Here is a 22,042-nt window from a genome sequence, read left to right as displayed (position 1 = left end):
ATTTTTTCCTGCAAAAAACCTGTCTTCTAACTTCAGCAAAGTGAAGCAGACTTAACCGAAATGATTCCAGAACAAAAATGATTGATCATTTATTCCAGTTTTGATGACGACAAAAGTGAGCAATGATCACAAAACTTGATCATCACAAATTCAGGTTGCCATACAAGAGCGCAGCTGACTTTAAGTGACTTCATTCATGTTCCTTCCTTTAAAGTTGAACGTTCTTTTGTTGTTGTATTTTGGTAGCCATCATCGCCATCAAGTGCACATCTGCGAATCTCAGATTGATTTTATTGCGCTACATCACTTTCATCCTGAACTCAGTCAAACCCATCAGCACCGATTCCCCACATGGTCTACGCACAATCCAATACCATATACCAGTTTAAGACAACAAACCAACCACATCCTTTGATGGCATCTTGATGATACGTTCGATCATTATTGACTGAGTGGATTTTGTAATAATTCGATGTATGCGTATATGGTGTAATGTCTCCATTGTGGCGACAACCAGGCGGTCAAATGTTCCATTACAATTTTCAGTTCTTCGGTCATGTAGTTCGATTTTTTTTTTGTCACAGCAACTTTTCTTTTTCTCTATTCTGAGTACTTGTGTGGCGTTTACCACGTTGTTATTTTCAGTATTTCCATTGGCAACAAGTTGGTCACATGGTTTGAGAAAAGCAATAGCAAATTAAAGATATCATTTTCAAAGAAATAAAAACGGCGCTAATTATGGCTAGATTGAAGCTCATATATTTATTAGGAAAACTACAATGTTATATAAGGCAGATGCTCTAATTGGTTGAGACATTAGGTATGATGCACTAAAGTTTCGCCATGAGAAGGTTGCGAGAGGTGTCGAGCCTTCTGACTATGGATAAGAGGAGTTGTTGATTATGGTTAATCCACTGATATAATCCACTGATATATCGAAGCAGCGGCTTAACTCGACGAAAATGATCCGAATAAATCGAAGAATCTCCCATCGATTGGATGACTAGTTTTTTTTCTGGTATTTAATCCACATTGTCTAACTGTAGAAAGGTAAAAGCATCACATTGCTGTACTATGCCGAATTATTGGAACGATTGGACACTGAATACAAAAAAAAGATCCCACTTGACGAAGACACAGGCTCTTTTTCATCACCATAAAGCATCAACAGACTCCTTTGACTAGCCGAGGTCAAATTGATTGGATTGCCCTCATGGTTGCCACCGTCGCACACTGTGCGATAAATCATTTTGGACCTGCTCTCCGATTTTGATGATTTTTGCACAGTTGGTTAAACTATATTACAAAGGTCATGTGTGTAAAATTTTATGCAAATATCTCCATTGGTTTTCTGTCCCGAGCAGCGCAAAGTTGACATATGTGAACAAGTCTCAAATAGGTTAGTTTTCTATGTCATATTTAAAACATTGTTACTTATAAACTATACACCGGGTGTACCTTATAGAATTTTTTTTCACTTTAAATAGGCATCAAGCATTATGTAATTTAAAAAAAAATAAAAATTTAAAAAAACAACAACAAATTATTTTTTTTTTTTTTTTGGGCCAAAAAAATAAACATTTATGATTTTCCGTTAAACTTTTAGTTGTGTGCGAAGCAGTGCGAAACATGGAGTCCTATACCAAATTAAAGCTGAGGGTCTCAGCTAACAGATTCAAAAAAAAAATTGTGCCCATATTTGCCCGCGGCCAAAAAAACAATGGAAAACCAAAAAATTACAGTAAAAAATATGAGTTATGCGTTATTTTACGAGTGCATCAACAACTGCGCACTCTTTCTTTCGTTACAGCTTGTTGTTGTTTTGCCTGTGTGCATGTCTATTACTATAAATAGTATATTTGTAAGATAATTGTGTATAAAGTGCTCGTACACTGAAATTAAAATCATATCAGTTATTATTTTTTTTTTTAAATAAATTTTTACATACCATAATGAAAACTTGAGCATGAGTTGGGCTCGAACTCCAGATGTTCGCACACCAGCCGCCAACTCTATCCACTGAGCTATTAAAGACGTTGGGATTGAATGAATAATAACGTCACTTATTATTACACGCAATGTGTAGAATCTTTTAAAATTGTAGCAGTTCTTGCAGTCATTCTAAAAATAGAACCTATGTTGATGTGCATTTTATTTTTGCAAAATTAGAAAATATAACGCTATATATATCAGTTATTATTTTTTTTAAATAAATTTTTACATACCATAATGAAGCAGGAAGCGAGGAATAAAGACTATAAACGTTATAGGCTATATAACTCGCGCAAGACTGGGCGCTGTTCTACTAACGAAGACGTAATGCATCATTTGTTGATATCCTCCGACCCATACATCAATTCATTAAGAACGAAATTGAAGCTTAAAAAATGAGATTATCACGAAGATGTGAAAATGTTGTTAATAAATTAAATAGAGTGAAATGTACAATTTTTGTATGGGGGTTGTACGGGGGACGGGTGTTACAGTGGGCTGATTTTCTTCATATTTTCAAAACAGCATTTAATAGATGCTGTATGCATTTTTGCGAAAAATAAACATTCTAGTTATAAATTTACAGAAGATATGGCATTTTTGAAATATTATTTGTATGAGAAAGATATATACGGGAGCAATATCTAAATCTGAACCGATTTCAATAAAATTTGGCACACTAGACTATGCTACTCATTGTACTCCTAGTGCAAAATTTCAACCAAATTGGGGTAAAACTCTGGCTTCTAGGGCCGTATAAGTTCATATCGGACGAAAGATATATATGGGAGCTATATCTAAATCTGAACCGATTTCAATAAAATTTTGCACACTAGACTATGCTACTCATTGTACTCCTAGTGCAAAATTTCAACCAAATTGGGGTAAAACACTGGCTTCTAGGGCCGTATAAGTTCATATCGGACGAAAGATATATATGGGAGCTATATCTAAATCTGAACCGATTTCAATAAAATTTGGCACGCATAGCAACAATGCTAATTCTACTCCCTGTGCAAAATTTCAATTAAATCGGAGTAAAAGATTGGCCACTGTGGTCATATGAGTGTAAATCGGACGAACGATATATATGGGAGCTATATCTAAATCTGAACCGATTTCAACTAAATTTAAAAATTGGCCTCTGTATGAGTGTAAATCGGGCGAAAGCTATATATGGGAGCTATATCTAAATCTGAACCGATTTCAACCAAATTTGGCACGCATAGCAACAATGCTAATTCTACTCCCTGTGCAAAATTTCAATTAAATCGGAGTAAAAGATTCGCCACTGTGGTCATATGAGTGTAAATCGGACGAACGATATATATGGGAGCTATATCTAAATCTGAACGGATTTCAACTAAATTTGGCACGCATAGCTACAATGCTAATTCTATTCCCTGTGCAAAATGTCAACCAAATTGGAGTAAAACTCTGGCTTCAGGGACCGTATTAGTCCATATCGGGCGAAAGATATATATGGGAGCTATATCTAAATCTGAACCGATTTCAATAAAATTTTGCACATTTGACTACACTACCAATTGTACTCCTAGTGCAAAATTTCAACCAAATTGGGGTAATACTCAGGCTTCTAGGGCCGTATAAGTGCATATCGGGCGAAATATATATATGGGAGCTATATCTAAATCTGAACCGATTTATTCCAAAATCAATAGGGTTCTATTTTGACCCAAAACACATACTTGTGCCAAATTCGAAGTCGATTGGACTTAAATTACTACCTAATCCCTTGGTTACAAAAATGTGTTCACGGACAGACGGACATGGCTATATCGACTCAGGAGCCCACCCTAAGCATTTTTGTCAAAGACACCATGTGTCTATCTCGTCTCCTTCTGGGTGTTGCAAACATATGCACTAACTTATAATACCCTGTTCCACAGTGTGGCGCAGGGTATAAATATGGGAAACATTTAAATCTGAAGCAATTTTAAGGAAACTTCGCAAAAATTTATTTATGATTTATCACTCGATATATATGTATTAGAAGTTTAGGAAAATTAGAGTCATTTTTACAACTTTTCGACTAAGAAGTGGCGATTTTACAAGGAAAATATTGGTATTTTGACCATTTTTGTCGAAATCAGAAAAACATATATATGGGAGTTATATCTAAATCAGAACCGATTCCAACCAAATTTGGCACGCATAGCAACAATGCTAATTCTACTCCCTGTGCAAAATTTCAACTAAATCGGAGTTAAAAATTGGCCTCTGTGGTCATATGAGTGTAAATCGGGCGAAAACTATATATGGGAGCTATATCTAAATCTGAACCGATTTCAACCAAATTTGGCACGCATAACTACAATGCTAATTCTACTCCCTGTGCAAAATTTCAACTAAATCGGAGGAAAATATTGGCCTCTGTGGTCATATGAGTGTAAATCGGGCAATAGCTATATATGGGAGCTATATCTAAATCTGAACCGATTTCAACTAAATTTGGCACGCAATGTTAATTCTACTCCCTGTGCAAAATTTCAACCAAATTGGAGTAAAACTCTGGCTTCAGAGACCGTATTAGTCCATATCGGGCGAAAGATATATATGGGAGCTATATCTAAATCTGAACCGATTTCAATAAAATTTTGCACATTTGACTACACTACCAATTGTACTCCTAGTGCAAAATTTCAACCAAATTGGGGTAATACTCAGGCTTCTAGGGCCGTATAAGTGCATATCGGGCGAAATATATATATGGGAGCTATATCTAAATCTGAACCGATTTATTCCAAAATCAATAGGGTTCTATTTTGACCCAAAAAAACCCATACTTGTGCCAAATTCGAAGTCGATTGGGCTTAAATTACTACCTAATCCCTTGGTTACAAAAATGTGTTCACGGACAGACGGACATGGCTATATCGACTCAGGAGCCCACCCTAAGCATTTTTGTCAAAGACACCATGTGTCTATCTCGTCTCCTTCTGGGTGTTGCAAACATATGCACTAACTTATAATACCCTGTTCCACAGTATGGCGCAGGGTATAAAAATAAAACTTCGACAGCATTTTCTATAGAAATAAACTTTTTATAGAAATAAAATGTTGACAAAATTTTTTGCAGAAATGAAATTTTGACAATATTTTTTATAGAAATAAGATTTTGACAAAAATTTTATAGAAATAAAATTTTGGTAAACTTTTCTATAGAATCCAGCAAAAACTACTTTAGAAGTAAGAGTTTAGTTGCGCTTTTTGGTATACAATAATGTAGGCAGTGCATCCACACTGCATGAATATGTCGCAATAACGTGAACGAGTGATCAAACAAGTTTATGACCATTCATTTACGTTATTGCAACCAATTCATGAAGTATAGATGCATGAAAGGTAGTGCTTCATGCCAACAATGCTCCCGGCAAAAAATGGACCACTATTTCAGCAGGACTGTAAGGGAGAGATGCAGTACCAACTGCTTACAAAACAACCGAATCAGCGCTGACTTTTATGGTAAGCAGTTGGTACTACCTCTCTCCCTTACAATCCTGCTGAAATTGTGTTTTTTGGCTGGGAAATAAAATTTTGGCAAACTGTTCTATAGAAATAAAAATTTTTGCAAAATATTTTATACAAATAAAATTTTTACAAAATTGTTTATAGGAATAACATTTTAGCAAATTTTCTATAGAAATACCATTTTGAAAGTTTTTCTATAGAAATAAAATTATGGCAAACTTTTCTATAAAAAAAATCGACAAAATTTTCTATAGAAATAAAAATGTTGCGAAATTTTCTATAGAAATAAACTTTTACCAAAATTTAAATAAAAACAAGTATATACGGCCGTAAGTTCGGCCAGGCCGAATCTTATGTACCCTCCACCATGGATTGCGTAGGAACTTCTACTAAAGGCTGTCATCCACAATCGAATTACTTGGGTTGCGATAACACTTGCCGATGGCAAGGTATCGTAAAACTTCTTAACACTGTCTTCTAAATTGTAAGTTAGCCCATACGGGGTATATATTAAACAAAAAAGGCCGATTAAATACGTATATAATCTAGTTTGACAAAATTTTCTATAGAAATAAAAATTTGACAAAATTTTCTATAGAAATAAAAACTTGACAAAATTTTCTATAGAAATAAAATGTTGACAAAATTTTCTATGGAAGTAAAATGTTGACAAAATTTTCTATAGCAATACAATTTTGACAAAAATTTCTATAGAAATAAAATGTTGACAAAATTTTGTATAGAAATGAAATTTTGACAAAATTTTGTATAGAAATAAAATGTTGACAAAATTTTCTACAGAAATAAATTTTTTACAAAATTTTCTATAGAAATTAAATTTTGACAAACATTTCTATAGAAATAAACTTTTGACAAAACTTTCTATAGAAATGAAATTTTAACAAAACTTTCTATAGTAATAAAATTTGACAAAATTTTCTATGGAAATAAAGTTTTGGTAGATTACAAAATGTTCTATAGAAATAAAATTTTGACAAAATTTTCTATGGAAATACAATTTTGACAAACATTTGTATAGAAATAAACTTTTGACAAAACTTTCTATAGAAATGAAATTTTGAAAAACTTTCTATAGTGATAAAATTTGACAAAATTTTCTATGGAAATAAAGTTTTGGTAGATTATTTTTGGCGATATGGACCAATTTTTGTGTAATAAGTCATCGGCTATATATAACTAAAGACCGATATGGACCAATTTTTACATGGCTGTTAGAGGCCATATATTGACAAAATGTACCAAATTTCAACCGTATCGGATGACTTTTGCTCCTCCAAGAGGTTCCGGACGTCAAATCTGGGGACGGTTTATATGGGAACTATATATAATTATGGACCGATATGGACCAATTTTTGCATGGTTGTTAGAGACCATATACTAACACCATGTACCAAATTTCAACTGGATCGGATGAATTTTGCTCTTCCAAGAGGCTCCGGAGGTCAAATCTGGGGATCGGTTTATATGGGGGCTACATATAATTATGGACCGATATGGACCAATTTTTGCATGGTTATTAGAGGCCGCAAACTAACATCAGGTACCAAATTTCAACCGGATCGGATGAATTTTGCCCCTCCAAGAGGCTCCGGAGGTCAAATCTGGGGATCGGTTTATATGGGGGCTATATATAATTATGGACCGATATGGACCAATTTTTGCATGGTTGTTAAAAACCGTATACTAACACCACGTACCAAATTTGAACTGAATCAGATGAATTTTGGTTTTCCAAGAGGCTCCGGAGGTCAAATCTGGTGATCGGTTTATATGGCGGCTATATATAATTATGGACCGATGTTGACCAATTTTTGCATGGTCATTAGAGACTATATACTTACATCAGCAGAAAATCCGCTTTTTTATCGACAAATTTTGTTCAGCGATGAGGCTCATTTCTGGTTGAATGGCTACGTAAATAAGCAAAATTGCCGCATTTGGAGTGAAGAGCAACCAGAAGCCGTTCAAGAACTGCCCATGCATCCCGAAAAATGCACTGTTTGGTGTGGTTTGTACGCTGGTGGAATCATTGGACCGTATTTTTTCAAAGATGCTGTTGGACGCAACGTTACGGTGAATGGCGATCGCTATCGTTCGATGCTAACAAACTTTTTGTTGCCAAAAATGGAAGAACTGAACTTGGTTGACATGTGGTTTCAACAAGATGGCGCTACATGCCACACAGCTCGCGATTCTATGGCCATTTTGAGGGAAAACTTCGGAGAACAATTCATCTCAAGAAATGGACCGGTAAGTTGGCCACCAAGATCATGCGATTTGACGCCTTTAGACTATTTTTTGTGGGGCTACGTCAAGTCTAAAGTCTACAGAAATAAGCCAGCAACTATTCCAGCTTTGGAAGACAACATTTCCGAAGAAATTCGGGCTATTCCGGCCGAAATGCTCGAAAAAGTTGCCCAAAATTGGACTTTCCGAATGGACCACCTAAGACGCAGCCGCGGTCAACATTTAAATGAAATTATCTTCAAAAAGTAAATGTCATGGACCAATCTAACGTTTCAAATAAAGAACCGATGAGATTTTGCAAATTTTATGCGTTTTTTTTTAAAAAAAAGTTATCAAGCTCTTAACAAATCACCCTTTATATGGCCTCAAACACCCATGCAAAAATTGGTCGAAATCGGTCCATATAAACCGATCCCCAAATTTGACCTCCGGAGCCCCTTGGAAGAGCAAAATTCATCCGATTCGGTTGAAATTTGGTACGTGATGTAAGTATATTGTATCCAACAACCATGCAGGAGTTGGTTCATATCAATCCATAATTATATATAGCTCCCATATAAACCGATCCCCAGATTTAGCTTGCGGGCCCTCTAAGAGAAGCAAATTTCATCCGATTCGGTTGAAATTTGGTACATTGTGCTAGTATATGGCCGTTAACAACCATGCCTAACTAGGTCCATATCGGTCTATAGTTATATATAGACCTCAGATAAATCGATACCCAATCACTCAAAAATTGGTCCATATCAAGTTCATAATTGTATATAGCCCCCACATAAGCGACCCCCATATTTCAAATTTGGCTTTCTACGTACACGCGGAGAAGAAACATGATTGTCACAATCATATTCGAAGAGCAAAATAATATGATAGGAGCTATTTTTGCAGCTACCATCTAACATTTTCACCTGCAACCATGTTAGCTCAGTGAACATGGTTGTAAGAAAAATAAAATTGACCTCATCTAAAATGTTAATATTGATAAAAATAATTTTGTTTGAATCAAAATACAATGGTTACGATCTAAAATGTTATGGTATTCGTCAAAAATGTTTTTCTTCCAGTTAAAAGAACATGGTCACAACCTAAAATGTTTTGATCTTTATGAAAAAACTTTTTTCGTCGTCGAAAAAAGGACGCCACTTGAGAAAAGAAAACACAACATTAACTTTTTTATTTATAAACTAATTCATTGTTTATTTGTATTTATAATGTCGTGCAAGCAAACATCACATATTTTTATACACTCTATTTTGGTTCAATTTCAACAATAAGTAATCATTCCATATTTACTTCGTGCCCATCAAATTTAAAAATGCAGGCATCATTTAACTGCAAATAAAAATAAATTATACCATAAGCAAAATGCAGAACAAAACCCAGGTAAATTTTTTTCAATTACACTTTCCTTTTTTGTGTTCACATAAAACCACGTGCCACTTCTGAATAAATAAATTAACATAAAACACAGTAATTCCGTATTCTCCTTCCATTCGAAGCAACAATCAACACCCGACTGACGCGCAAAATGAAAATCGAATGTACCTACTCAATGTTTTTATAAAATTCTTTTCGCTGCAAAAAAGTTAAAAAATGAAATGGTCACGAAAAAATATACATGGTCTTTATGGCCATGTAATGATTCTAGACATGCCTATTCCTAACCTATAAAAATACTTTTTTCTCTGGAAAAAAGTAAAAAAAATTGAATGGTCAGGTACATGATTTTCCCAACCATGTAATGGTCTCAAATTCTATCATTTAAATAATAGAACATGTTTGCGGCATTTGAGAACCATTTAAATGCTTATTGCCCAAATATATTTTTCTCCGCTCGAAATTTATTTTTACAAAGACAAAATACATGATTTTCGCGACAATTACATACTCTAGATAATCATTAAATGTATGCGGCAACCATGTCCAAACATGTTTTTTCTGTGCGTGTATCGTACAAAAAGTCGATTCGTAATTATTTGTAGACTTACCTATACATAACTTTTTTTGTCTAATATATACCACGTATGGACTAACTCACAATTTAGAAAACGATGTTAAGAAGTTTTAAGATACCACAACCCAAGTAATTCGATTGTGGATGACATTCTTTCGTATAAGTTTCTACGCAATCCATGGTAGAGGGTACATAAGATTCGGCCTGGCCGAACTTACGGCCGTATATACTGTTTTTTTTTTTAGTTTTTGCTTAAATTTTGGTAGATTATTTTTGTCTCAAGTGCAGATAATGCAGTTGATCCATTTTCATTGGCGGCGGCTGATATAAAAAATTTGTCTCCGACGGCGGCTTGACGGCTAGCTTATGTAAATTTATATATTCGGCGATGGACATTTATCCATTATAAAATCAAATTGAGGTTATTGGAATGGTTGGGAGCCACCGTGGTAAGCATACCCGCATTGCATACACAAGGTTGTGGGTTCGATTCCTGCTACGACCGAACACCAAAAAGTGTTTCCCACCTCAGCAATGCTAGTGACATTTCTGAGGGTTTCAAAGCTTCTCTAAGTGGTTTCACTGCAATGTGGAACGCCGTTCGGACTCGGCTATAAAAAGGAGGTCCCTTGTCATTGAGCTTCACATGGAATCGGGCAGCCCTCAGTGATAAGAGAGAAGTTCACCAATGTGGTATCACAATGGACTGAATAGTCTAAGTGAGCCTGATACATCGGGCTGCCACATAACCTAACCTAACCTTATTGGAATGGTTATGAGATTAATTGTACAACCAATCTTACAAACAAATTTACATATCATTCATATCTTTTGAGCAAGATTTTTACGAAATTATTACAGAAACCTAATATTAAATAGCTGTGGATCGAAAGTTCAAAATTTTTGCAGAAAATTATTAATAACATTTATTAACAAAATTTTTCTGCTTTTAATAAATATTTTTTATTAATTGGCGGCTAAATTTAAGTCGAGATGAGTCGACATATTCGGCGGCGGCATCGACTACCAAAAAAGGGTCGGCGGCGGATAAAATCAGCGGCGGGCAAGAGGCAACCGTGATTGCACTGCAAATTGTTATTGCCTTTATCGTCACGGATGCAGTCATCTTATTATTATTTTTTCAGGCGAGTTAAAAATTGTGTAAACTAATAAAACAAAGTTTCTTATTATAAATGGAAGTTGTCATTAAAATTGAGCCAACAAAACTATGAATTTTTGTAAATGCAATGATAACGAAATATTTCATGGAAATATTTCTTCATGTCAACGAGACAATGCGATTATTTTATTATTAAAGGTGAAAAATGTGCTAAAATCATAAAGCTTCCAAAATGTTTTTTACGAACCTAAAGTATTTTTATCGGATGAAAATTGCGTCTTCCATGTGCACAAGAAATCAAATCGGAAGATAGGTCTATATGGTGGCCATATCGAACCATCTTCGAGCTTGGCTGTGCAAAAGATATATAAGGGAGCATTAAAATCGATAGGGATCGATTCTGCCAATAAAATGGACTTGTACCAAATTTCAAACGAATTGAAAAGACGGGCAACGCTAAATCGACTTGAAAAATGATTCTGAGCATTTTGGAAAATGGTTCCGAGCATGCACTGAAAAAAAGAATGCCCGGTCCCAAAGATTTTGGATACATTTAAGACACAATGCACCTTTAAATTGGAGTTTTAAATTTTTAATTACATCAATTAATTTTGTGGTTAAAAGACATACATTTTTTTTTTTTTTTCTGCACATACTAATTTTATATAGTTATTGTATTTAATACCATAATAATAAATTATATATGTCCATATTCTTTTATATTCCAATGATCAGGATTAAACATCTCTTAAAAATCTCTCACAAATCCATCACAGTGAGTTATTAGATGCTTTAAAGAAGCCGATCGATCAACAGCCATGCTGTGAGAATTTCCTCATTGTGGTGTTGAGAACATTTCCGTCTAGCGTTTACTTTTAAATTTGCTACCATAACCTGACACTAATTTACAGCTTTCGTAATGGCATAGCCATTATGAGATGTTTAAAAAATGCCATAAAAAGCCAACAACGACTTCACGGTCACTTTAAAGAGCCGTGTAAAAGAGTATTAAATTGCGCCAGTAGACGCGACAATCTGAGCGACAAAAAAACAAAACAAAACAATCACACAGAGGGACCACCGCCAATGGCTGAGCAAAAAAGCACCAAATTGTAGGCAACATTAGAAGCTTGCCAACTGCAATTGAACATGCTGAGACAATTCGCAACTTGGCATCTGAAGCAGCCCAAAAATGGTTAAATCTAATTTAATTATCAAATGTTAGTGCTAACGTTTCAAGGCAAAACAACGACAACAACAATAACCACTGAAAAAATAGTTCACACCTATCTGGCATAGGTTACAGCATCGGCTAGTTTCAAGTCGCAACAGGAGCACCACAGTCCCAACATCCCAACTGCCACCACTCTGCCGGGGGCTAATTAACTCTTGGCAAATGTTGCAGTCATGAATTTGGACTTGAACTAAGTATGGATCTATGTCGGTGTTAGATGGCAACTCATAGCACTCTCTCATGAATGCTCTACAATGGCATTCGTATTAGGGTTCATTCTAAAATATTTGTAGCAAAAAACAACAACAAATAGCGGAGATCTGTTCTAGGCCCCGTTTGAGGATGTTGCCCATGTTGCAACATAACTGATGACAATGATGATTGTTCTCCCAGAAACCTGAAACAGTAACCATGTGACCGACCGCCACAACGGCAGACCACCTCAAAAATGGCAAATACTTATAGACATCTCCACATATGGGGAAAAATGGAACTGTCGACAGTTTGCCACAAAAAGAATTCCCAAGATAATCTTTCAACAGATGTAGAGCATTATCTCTTCTATGGTCGGTCGTTGATCGGTCATTCGATGGCGATTTATGATGTGCGATAGCACATGGTGCTGGGCTTGGCTAACAATATCAGGTACATAGTTAAGTACTTTGTTTGGCATCCAGCAAGAGAGACTTGGAGCCCATTGTGTGGACCATCGATCTCAGTAACGCGAACGAATTGTGGTGTTGTCGACATATTTGGCAACAAATGTCCATTGCAGTGTGAACAAGTGTGACAGCACTAACAGTATCATGGAGAGAATCGAGTATTGCAGAAGCTTCCATGCAGTAGGCAACATTCTTTGGACAAAGCCCATAAAGAGGTTAAGGGTTATGCAGGGGTTAAGAGAGCATTAGCGGGGTCAGAATCAAAACGTATTCATATTCCATAACAAGGTGTTGAAGTAAGGAATCTTTCGGTCGATACTTTTTTGGACCTAAGATAGGGGTTGAACTATACCATTAGAAAGAATCATGAACGGCGTGTACGTTTCAAAACGCTCCGTTCATCAAAGTAAATCTACAAACATTATAAAAAATCCGCTACCGTGACTCGAACCTGTATTGTCTGCTCCATTCGTGTTAACGATCGCCTTAGCACATTGCACCACCGACGGAGTTATGGCAACTCCAACGAGTATTTCAAGACTTTTCATGAAATCTAGAAGGACAGTGGATGAAACCGTGAACACGGAATCGATTTTATTTTTCGTGAACGTTTCCGTTCACTATTTGGGAACGTAATTTTTATACCCGCCACCCTTCGTTTGTAACACATCGAAATATTGGTCTAAGACCCCATAAAGTATATATATTCTGGGTCATGGTGAAATTCTGAGTCGATCTAAGAATGTCCGTCCGTCCGTCTGTTGAAATCACGCTAACATAACATCAGAACGAAACAAGTTATCGACTTGAAACTTGGCACAAATAGTTTTTATTGATGTAAGTCGGATGGTATTGAAAATTTTACGTATAGCTCCCATATAAACCGACCCCCAGATTTGGCTTGCCGATCCTCTTGGAACAGCAAATTTCATCCGATCCGGTTGAAATTTGGTACGTGGTGTAAATATAGGGTCTCTAACAACCATGTATGAATTGGTCCATATCGGTCCATAATTATATATAGGCCCCATATAAACCCCAGTTTTGACCTCCGGAGCCTTTTGGAGGAGCAAAATTCATCTTATCCGGTTGAAATTTGGTACGTGGTGTTAGTATATAGTATTTAACAACCATACAAAACTTGGTCCGTAATTATATATAGCCCCCATATAAACCGATCCCCAGATTTGAATTCCGGAGCCTCTTGGAAAAGCAAATTTCATCCGATCCGGTTGAAATTTGGTACGTGGTGTTAGTAATGGTCTCCAACAACTATGTAAAAATTGGTCCATATCGGTGCATAATTATATATAGCCCTCATATAAATCGATTCCCAGATTTGACCTCCGAAAGCTCTTGGAGGAGTAAAATTCATCCGATTCGGTTAAAATTTGGTACATTGCACTAGCATGTGGCCAATAGCAACCATGCAAAAATTGGTGTATATAGATCTACAGTTATATATAGCCGATCGCCAATCACACGAAAATTGGTCCATATCACCAAAAATAATCCACTAAAATTTTATTTCTATAGAAAATTTTGTCAAAATTCTATTTCTATAGAAAATTTTGTCAAAATTTTATTTCTATAGAAAATTTTGTCAAAATTTTATTTCTATAGAAAATTTTGTCATAATTTTATTTCTATAGAAAATTTTGTCAAACTGAATAATATACGTATTTTAGCTGCCTTTTTTTGTTTAATATATACCCCGTATGGACTAACTTACAATTTAGAAGACGGTGTTAAGAATTTTTAAGATACCTGTCCATCGGCAATTGTTACCGCAACCCAGGTAATTCGATTGTCTTTAGTAGAAGTTTCTACGCAATCCATGGTCGAGGGTACATAAGATTCAGCCTGGACGGACTTACATACTTGTTTTTATTAGTGTTGAATTAGAAAAATAATGAGAAAGAGATCGCCTCAGTACTAGAGACACAAAAATCGGCATTTCGACTAATCGACTTTCTGTCAAAAAATGGAATGTCGGCATTGACTTTTTGTAATGTTCTAATTCGACTTTTTATTATTATTATTACTATTTATTTTTTTTTTTAAACAGCATCGACTCTTGATGTTGGCCAAAAATTTTCTAAATGATTTTGTTTCGTAAACTTCGAAAAGTCGGCTTTGCATTTCAAAGGAAATTTTTTAATGGTAACTCAGCGAGTATTTGCAATCATTTATTTTAAAAATTATTTTAACAAGGATACGTATATTGAGATATACATGGAATACGAATGTGTAAAATTATATGCGAAAAGTCGACTTTTTGCAAATTTTGCATATGGTCGAAAAGTTGGCAAATTTAAAAAAGTCGATAACTTGATAATTCGAAATTTTTTTTTTTAATTGTCATAAGGTCAAATATCAAAAAATCGATATCGCGGAATTTTTGAAAAGAAAAAAAGATCGACAAATCGGCTTTTTGATTTTAATTACATTCTCGAATCTATAAAATGTGTGGGCCGGCCTTTTCTGTCTAACTCTTGTAGTCTGTGTAGTGCTCAAACACACAAAAAATAATTATTTCCTCCGAAACGAAATTTTAGACAAGCAACTAACCTTTCCCATTTGCTTTTCGCTGTAAGGAAGTTTGTTCGGAAGACATGTACTTTTTGTGATAAACGTTGATTCTTTTACAGGATGTAAAAACTATTTCATAAGGACAATTCAATTTTTTTATAATTTTCTGGCTAAATACATCTTCTCTCACATTTATTATTTTTTATTTAGTTCTTAGCACTTTTTTCTGTGATACAAACAAAGTACAAGAAATTATTCGATTTTTAATTTTTTTTTAAATTATACCTTTCGCATGGACTGAGAATCGAACCGCGGACCATACGGTTTGTAAGCCAACACAATACCCACTGGGCTACGTAGCTTTTATTGTCATCAACAGATAATTATTGCTATAGCCATGAACGCACAAGCATCGCATAAAGGCCAACAGTTATATTCATAGAGCATTGTTTTGGGTGCCCACGAGCCGATGTAAAGAAACTTTATTTAACAATTGTACAATTGAGGGAGATCTACGGAAGTGGAATGTAAATATTCAAGAAACTCCCACAATTGTAATCAATAATGGCAGTTCCAAGCAATAGAAAAAAAAAATAAACACCAAAATGTTTAAATTCGTATTTTGGCTATTTTATTGTACCGGCAGTGGTTGGTCAATCGACTCAAGCTCAGATTAGGAATTCATGGTATATCATATTCAGATAAATTTCAATTGGAATGTAATATAAAATGGTTGTCCATTATCCAACTGAGTGAATTTATAGCTCAGAAATATCCCAGTTGGATAAAGGGTTGCCATTATAAATAAAACTTAACTAATCCTATATACATTACAATAATTCAAAATAATGCATGTTTATCGACTGATGTGTTTAATTAGTTTAAAAGGAGTATAGATTTGTTGAACTAGCTTCAACAGAAACATACCTTTAGTTGACCACTTTCTTAAAATTACAACTTTTGGAAATGGAAATAATGTAATTTTAAATATATTCCAAAAAGGTTGGCAAGATTTCGAAAAAATACGCTGCACTAAATTTTTACTACAACATCGATTTTTATATAGTGACTAAAATCGACTTGTAGAACTTTAATTAAAAAATCTGAAAATCGTATGTGATTTATAAAAGTAAAAAGTGAAATTGGTGAAAGAACAAATTTTTTTGTTTTTTTATGTTTTCATTCACATGAACGTCCAAAGGCACAGCTTGCAAAGGATCCAGAAACGGAGTACTTCTGTCCTGTGTTAAATTCATTGGAGATCATCCAACTTTATACTACTTCCCGATTACAAATTGGGGATCCAAACTACTCTTTTAGAAGTTCTTTTTTGCTGGGAAGTAAAGGAAAACACCACCAATTTTTGGAGGACTGTACTTGGCCAATCACCAATTCAAGTTTTTTCATGTGTTTTTTTTTTTCACCAAGATATTTAAATAACAAAACAATATGAGAAGATTAAATTATCTCACCGCTAGATTCTGTCAGGAGTCATAAAAAAGGAGCGGACAATGCGCTGGTCCATTGTTACAACTTCGTAAATAAGAAATAAAATTATAAAACCACGACTCGAAACAGCTAATAGCCATTATATTAGAGAGTGGAAATAGCGACAACAACAACAATCAATGAGGTAGTCTCCCAACCCAACCAGCCAGGCAGCCAGAAACTCGTGAGTTACCCAACCAAGTACCCACTAAAACTTATTGGCCATCTTATTATCCACGCTTTGTTTTAAGAGTGTCTTTTTTGCCACCATACCACCACCATCATCATCAGCATCAATAAGCTGGAGTAGAGTAGTCGCAGCAGTAGCATCTGGAATGACTAAACCACGACAAAGCCTTTTTTTAGAAAAAGTTCCTGGCTGGCTAGTAATGTTAGTTAGTTGGGCTCATTGATTGTTGATATCAACTATCTGGGCATAAAGCTACGAGAGCTACAACTCAATTAATAACAATTTCTCAGAACAATAAAGATTTTCGAATATAGAAGAGGGGGTGGAAGGAGGTAGTAAGCAACACCATCTCTATATCACCATGATAGTCTGATACATTTACCAAGGGAAACTGCTGACAATATCACAGCAACACACTTTTGTATTTTGGGTCCACATCAAAATGAAAATAATTTTCGAAACTTCAAGTCACTAGGGCTACAAGTATTGGAATGCCCCCAAAGTCATTTTAGTGAAGTGAACTTCAACCTTCGTTAAAATTTTGAAGATTTTGGCAAGCTATAACAACAATTGGCCAAAGGAAACAAAAACAAAAAATTGAGATTAAATATTTCGTTAACTCTTCAACTGTATGTGGCAGTTGGTGGATATATGCCAAGCTCTAATGTTGCGCTCTCTCTCAAAGCTTAGCAAGTACATTGAAACTTACTGCAATTCTATGAGAATTCAATGAAGGTAAAAATGCATATTCATATACCCTACACTAGTACATGGTCAAGGCTTAATATACGTTAATGACTAAAAATTATGGCTACTAAACACGATTGCCACTCGAGCCAAAATAATTTAACTAAATTTGAAGAAAAGTTGACCAAAAAAACAAATCTTGTTTTGCAGTTTCTGATCAAATTTGTTTGTGGTTTTATGAAAACAATTTTTCATCGAAAGAAATAATCCAATAGAAAGATGGAATAAAATCAAAATTTCTAACGAAAGAAATAATTTATTATTTTTTTTTAAGTTTATTAATTATTTTACTATCACTCTTATTTATTTCGGTGTATAAATATCCCTTTAGTTATAAATGTTGTCGAAGTTTTAAATATTTTTAAACTTTATAGGAAATTTAGTCGAAATTTTATTTTTATAGACAAAATTTGTTACAGTCTCACCTTTATAGAAATTTTCCCAAAATTTTATTTTATTTCTATAGAAAATTTTGTCAAAATTGCATGTCCATACAAAATCTTATTACTATAGAAAATTTTGTCAAAATTTTATTTCTATTGAAAATTTTTTCAAAATTTTATTTCTATAGAATTTTTTATCAAAATTTTATTTTATAGAAAATTTTGTCAAAATTTGATTTCTATAGAAAATGTTGTGTAAATTTTAGTTTTATAGAAAATTTTGTCAAAATTTTATTACTATAGAAAATTTTGTGAAAATTTTATTACTATAGAAAATTTTGTGAAAATTTTATTACAATAAGAAATTTGGCAAAATTTTATTTATACAGAAAATTTTTTAAAAATTTTATATCTACAGAAAATTTTTTAAATATTTTATTTCTACAGAAAATCTTTTAAAATTTTATTTCTACAGAAATTTTTTTAAAAATTTTATTTCTATAGAAAATTATTTTAAAAATTTTTTCTTAGAGAAAATTTTTTTCCTTGAGAAAATTTTGTTAAAATTTTATTTCTATAGAAAATTTTGTCAAAATTTCATTTCTATAGAAAATTGTGTGTAAATTTTATTTCGATAGAAAATTCTGTTAAAATTTTTTCTTAGAGAAAATTTTGTAAAATTTTTTTTCCTTGAAAAAATTTTGTCAAAATTTTATTTCTATAGAAAATTTTGTTAAAATTTCATTTTGTTAAAATGTTTCTCTTAGAGAAATTTTTGTAAACATTTTTTTTTTCCTTGAGAAAATTTTGTCTAAATTTTGTTTCTATACAAAATTTTGTCAAATTTTATTTCTATAAATATCCCTTTATTTATAAATGTTGTCGAAGTTTTAAATATTTTTAAAGTTTATAGAAAATTTAGTTGAACTTTTATTTTTATAGAGAAATTTGTCACAGTTTCATCTTAATAGAAATTTTCTCAAAATTGTATTTTTTTTTATAGAAAATTTTGTCAAAATTTCATTTCCATACAAAATTTTATTTCTATAGAAAATTTTGTCCAAATTTTATTACTCTAGAAAATTTTGTCGAAATTTTATTTCTATTAAAAATTTTTTCAATAGTTTATTTATATAGAAATTTTTGTAAAAAATTTATTTCTCTAGAAAATTTTGTCAAAATTTGATTTCTATAGATAATTTTTTGTAAATTTTATTTCTATAGAAAATTTTGTCAAAATTTTATTACTATAGAAAACTTTGTGAAAATTTTATTACTATAAAAAATTTGGCAAAATTTTATTCATACAAACATTTTTTTTTCAAAATTTTATTTCTACAGAAAATTTTTTAAAAATTTTATTTCTATAGAATTTTTTTTAAAAATGTTATTTCTATAGAAAATTTTTCTAAAATTTTGTTTCTATAGAAAATTCTGTTAAAATTTTTTTCTTAGAGAAAATTTTGTAAACATTTTTTTCCTTGGGAAAATTTTCTCAAAATTTGATTTCTATAGAAAATTTTGTGTAAATGTTATTTCTTTAGAAAACTTTGTTAAAATTTTATTTCTATAGAAAATTCTGTTAAAATTTTTTGTCAAAATTTTATTTATATAGAATATTTTGTCAAAATTTGATTTCTATAGAAAATTTTGTGTAAATTTTATTTCTATAGAAAATTTTATCAAAATTTTATTTCTATAGAAAACTTTGTTAAAATTTTATTTCTATAGAAAATTCTGTTAAAATTTTTTTCTTAGAGAAAATTTTGTAAACATTTATTTCCTTGAGAAAATTTTGTCAAAATTTGATTTCTATAGAAAATTTTGTGCAAATGTTATTTCTATAGAAAATTTTGTCAAAATTTTATTTCATTCGTTTTGTTTTGTTATTGTTGGTTTTGCTCTTTAATCATTGTTGTTGTTTTTTGATTTCAGCTTAAAACCATGCATTGACTAAACTAAAAGTGTAGCTTAACCAACAGAGGAAAAGAATGTTTGTCAAATGTATTTGGGCAAAGCCCTATAGACTGCAAATTGTCAAATAAATTTGACAAACATTCTTTTCCTATGTTGGTTAATCTACACTTATAGTTCAGTCAATGCATGGTTTTAAGCTGAAATCAAAAACAACAACAAAAATTTTATTTCTATAGAATATTTTGTCAAAATTTGATTTCTATAGAAAATTCTGTTAAAATTTTTTTCTTAGAGAAAATGTTGTAACATTTTTTCTTAGAGAAAATTTTGTAACATTTTTTTCCTTGAGAAAATATTGTCAAAATTTTATTTCTATAGAAAATTTTGTGTAAATTTTAATTCTAAAGAAAATTTTGTCAAAATTTTATTTCTATAGAAAATTTTATTAAAATTTTATTTCTATAGAAAATTCTCTTAAAATTTTATTTCTATAGAAAATTCTCTTAAAATTTTTTTCATAGAGAAAATTTTGTTAAAATTTTTTTCCTTGAGAAAAAGTTGTCTAAATTATATTTTTATAGAAAATTTTGCCAAAATTGTATTTCTATAGAAAATTTTCTCAAAATTGTATTTCTATAAATATTCCTTTATTTATAAATGTTGTCGGAGTTTTACTTATTTTTAAAGTTTTTAGAAAATTTAGTCGAAATTTTATTTTTATGAGAAATTTGTCACAGTTTCATCTTTATAGAAATTTCCTCAAAATTTAATTTTATTTCTAAAAAAAATTTTGTCAAAATTGTATTTCCATAGAAAATTTTATATCTATAGAAAATTTTATCCAAATATTATTTCTCTAGAAAATTTTGTCAAAATTTTATTTCTCTAGAAAATTTTGTCAAAATTTTTGTATAGAAAATTTTGTCAAAATTTGATTTCTATGGCAAATTTTGTGTAAATTTTATTTCTATAAAAAATTTTGTCAAAATTTTATTTCTACAGAAAATTTTGTCAAAATTTTATTTCTATAGAAAATTTGGTCAAAATTTTATTTCTATAGAAAATTTTGTCAAAATTTTATTTCCATAGAAAATTTTGTCAAAATTTTATTTCTATAGAAAATTTGGTCAAAATGTTATTTCTATAGAAAATTTTGACAAAATTTTATTTCCATAGAAAAATCAAAATTTTATTTCTATAGAAAATTTTGTTAAAATTTCATTTTGTTAAAATGTTTTTCTTAGAGAAAATTGTGTAAAAATTTTTTTCCTTAAGAAAATTTTGCCAAAAATTTTTTCTATAGAAAATTTTGTCAAATTTTATTTCTATAAATATCCCTTTAGTTATAAATGTTGTCCAAGTTTTAAATATTTTTAAACTTTATAGAAAAATTAGTCGAACTTTTATTTTTATAGAGAAATTTGTCACAGTTTCATCTTAAAAGAAATTTTCTCAAAATTTCAATCTTATTTCTATAGAAAATTTTGTCAAAATTGTATTTCTATAGAAAATTTTGTCTAAATTTTATTTCTATAGAAAATTTTGTCAAAATTTTATTACTATAGAAAATTTTGTCAAAATTTTATTACTATAGAAAATTTTGACAAAATTTTATTACTATAGAAAATTTTGACAAAATTTTATTACTATAGAAAATTTTGCCACAATTTTATTTCTCTAGATTTTTTTTTAGATTTTATTTGTATTGAAAATCTTGTCAACATTTTTTTCCTTGAGAAAAAAAAAATGTCAAAATTTTATTTCTATAGGAAACTTTATTCATAGAGAAAATTTTGTCAAAATGTTATTCCTAGAGAAATTTTTATAATGTTTTTCTATTTAAAATTAGTGAAGTACATCTTAGGTGGAAATTTTAGACAAATGACCATCGTTTATCATACACAGGGTGGTGGGTTCGAACGCAGTTTCGACCAAACACCAAAAGGTTTTCCAGCGGTGGATTATCCCACCTCAGTAATGATGGTGACATTTCTGAGTGTTTCAAAGCTTCTCTAAGTGGTTTCACTACAATGTTGAACGCCGTTCGGACTCGGCTATAAAAA

The 22,042-nt window shown here is 31.9% G+C and overlaps 1 long non-coding RNA gene across 1 annotated transcript; it reads right to left on the bottom strand.

Annotated features, from left to right (window-relative positions):
- Nucleotides 1-1,574: 1,574 nt before the first annotated feature.
- On the bottom strand, nucleotides 1,575-2,374 carry LOC142219671 (uncharacterized). The gene is made up of 3 exons (XR_012717696.1): nucleotides 2,226-2,374; nucleotides 1,949-2,134; nucleotides 1,575-1,892 (listed from the first exon to the last, which is right to left on the bottom strand). It is a non-coding gene; the product is annotated as an uncharacterized LOC142219671 (long non-coding RNA).
- Nucleotides 2,375-22,042: the final 19,668 nt, after the last annotated feature.

Source organism: Haematobia irritans, chromosome 1 (genome assembly GCF_050003625.1).
Source record: "Haematobia irritans isolate KBUSLIRL chromosome 1, ASM5000362v1, whole genome shotgun sequence".
Taxonomy (NCBI): domain Eukaryota; kingdom Metazoa; phylum Arthropoda; class Insecta; order Diptera; family Muscidae; genus Haematobia; species Haematobia irritans.
Note: the sequence above shows the minus strand (reverse complement) of the source record. Positions and strands in the feature narration are given on the sequence as shown.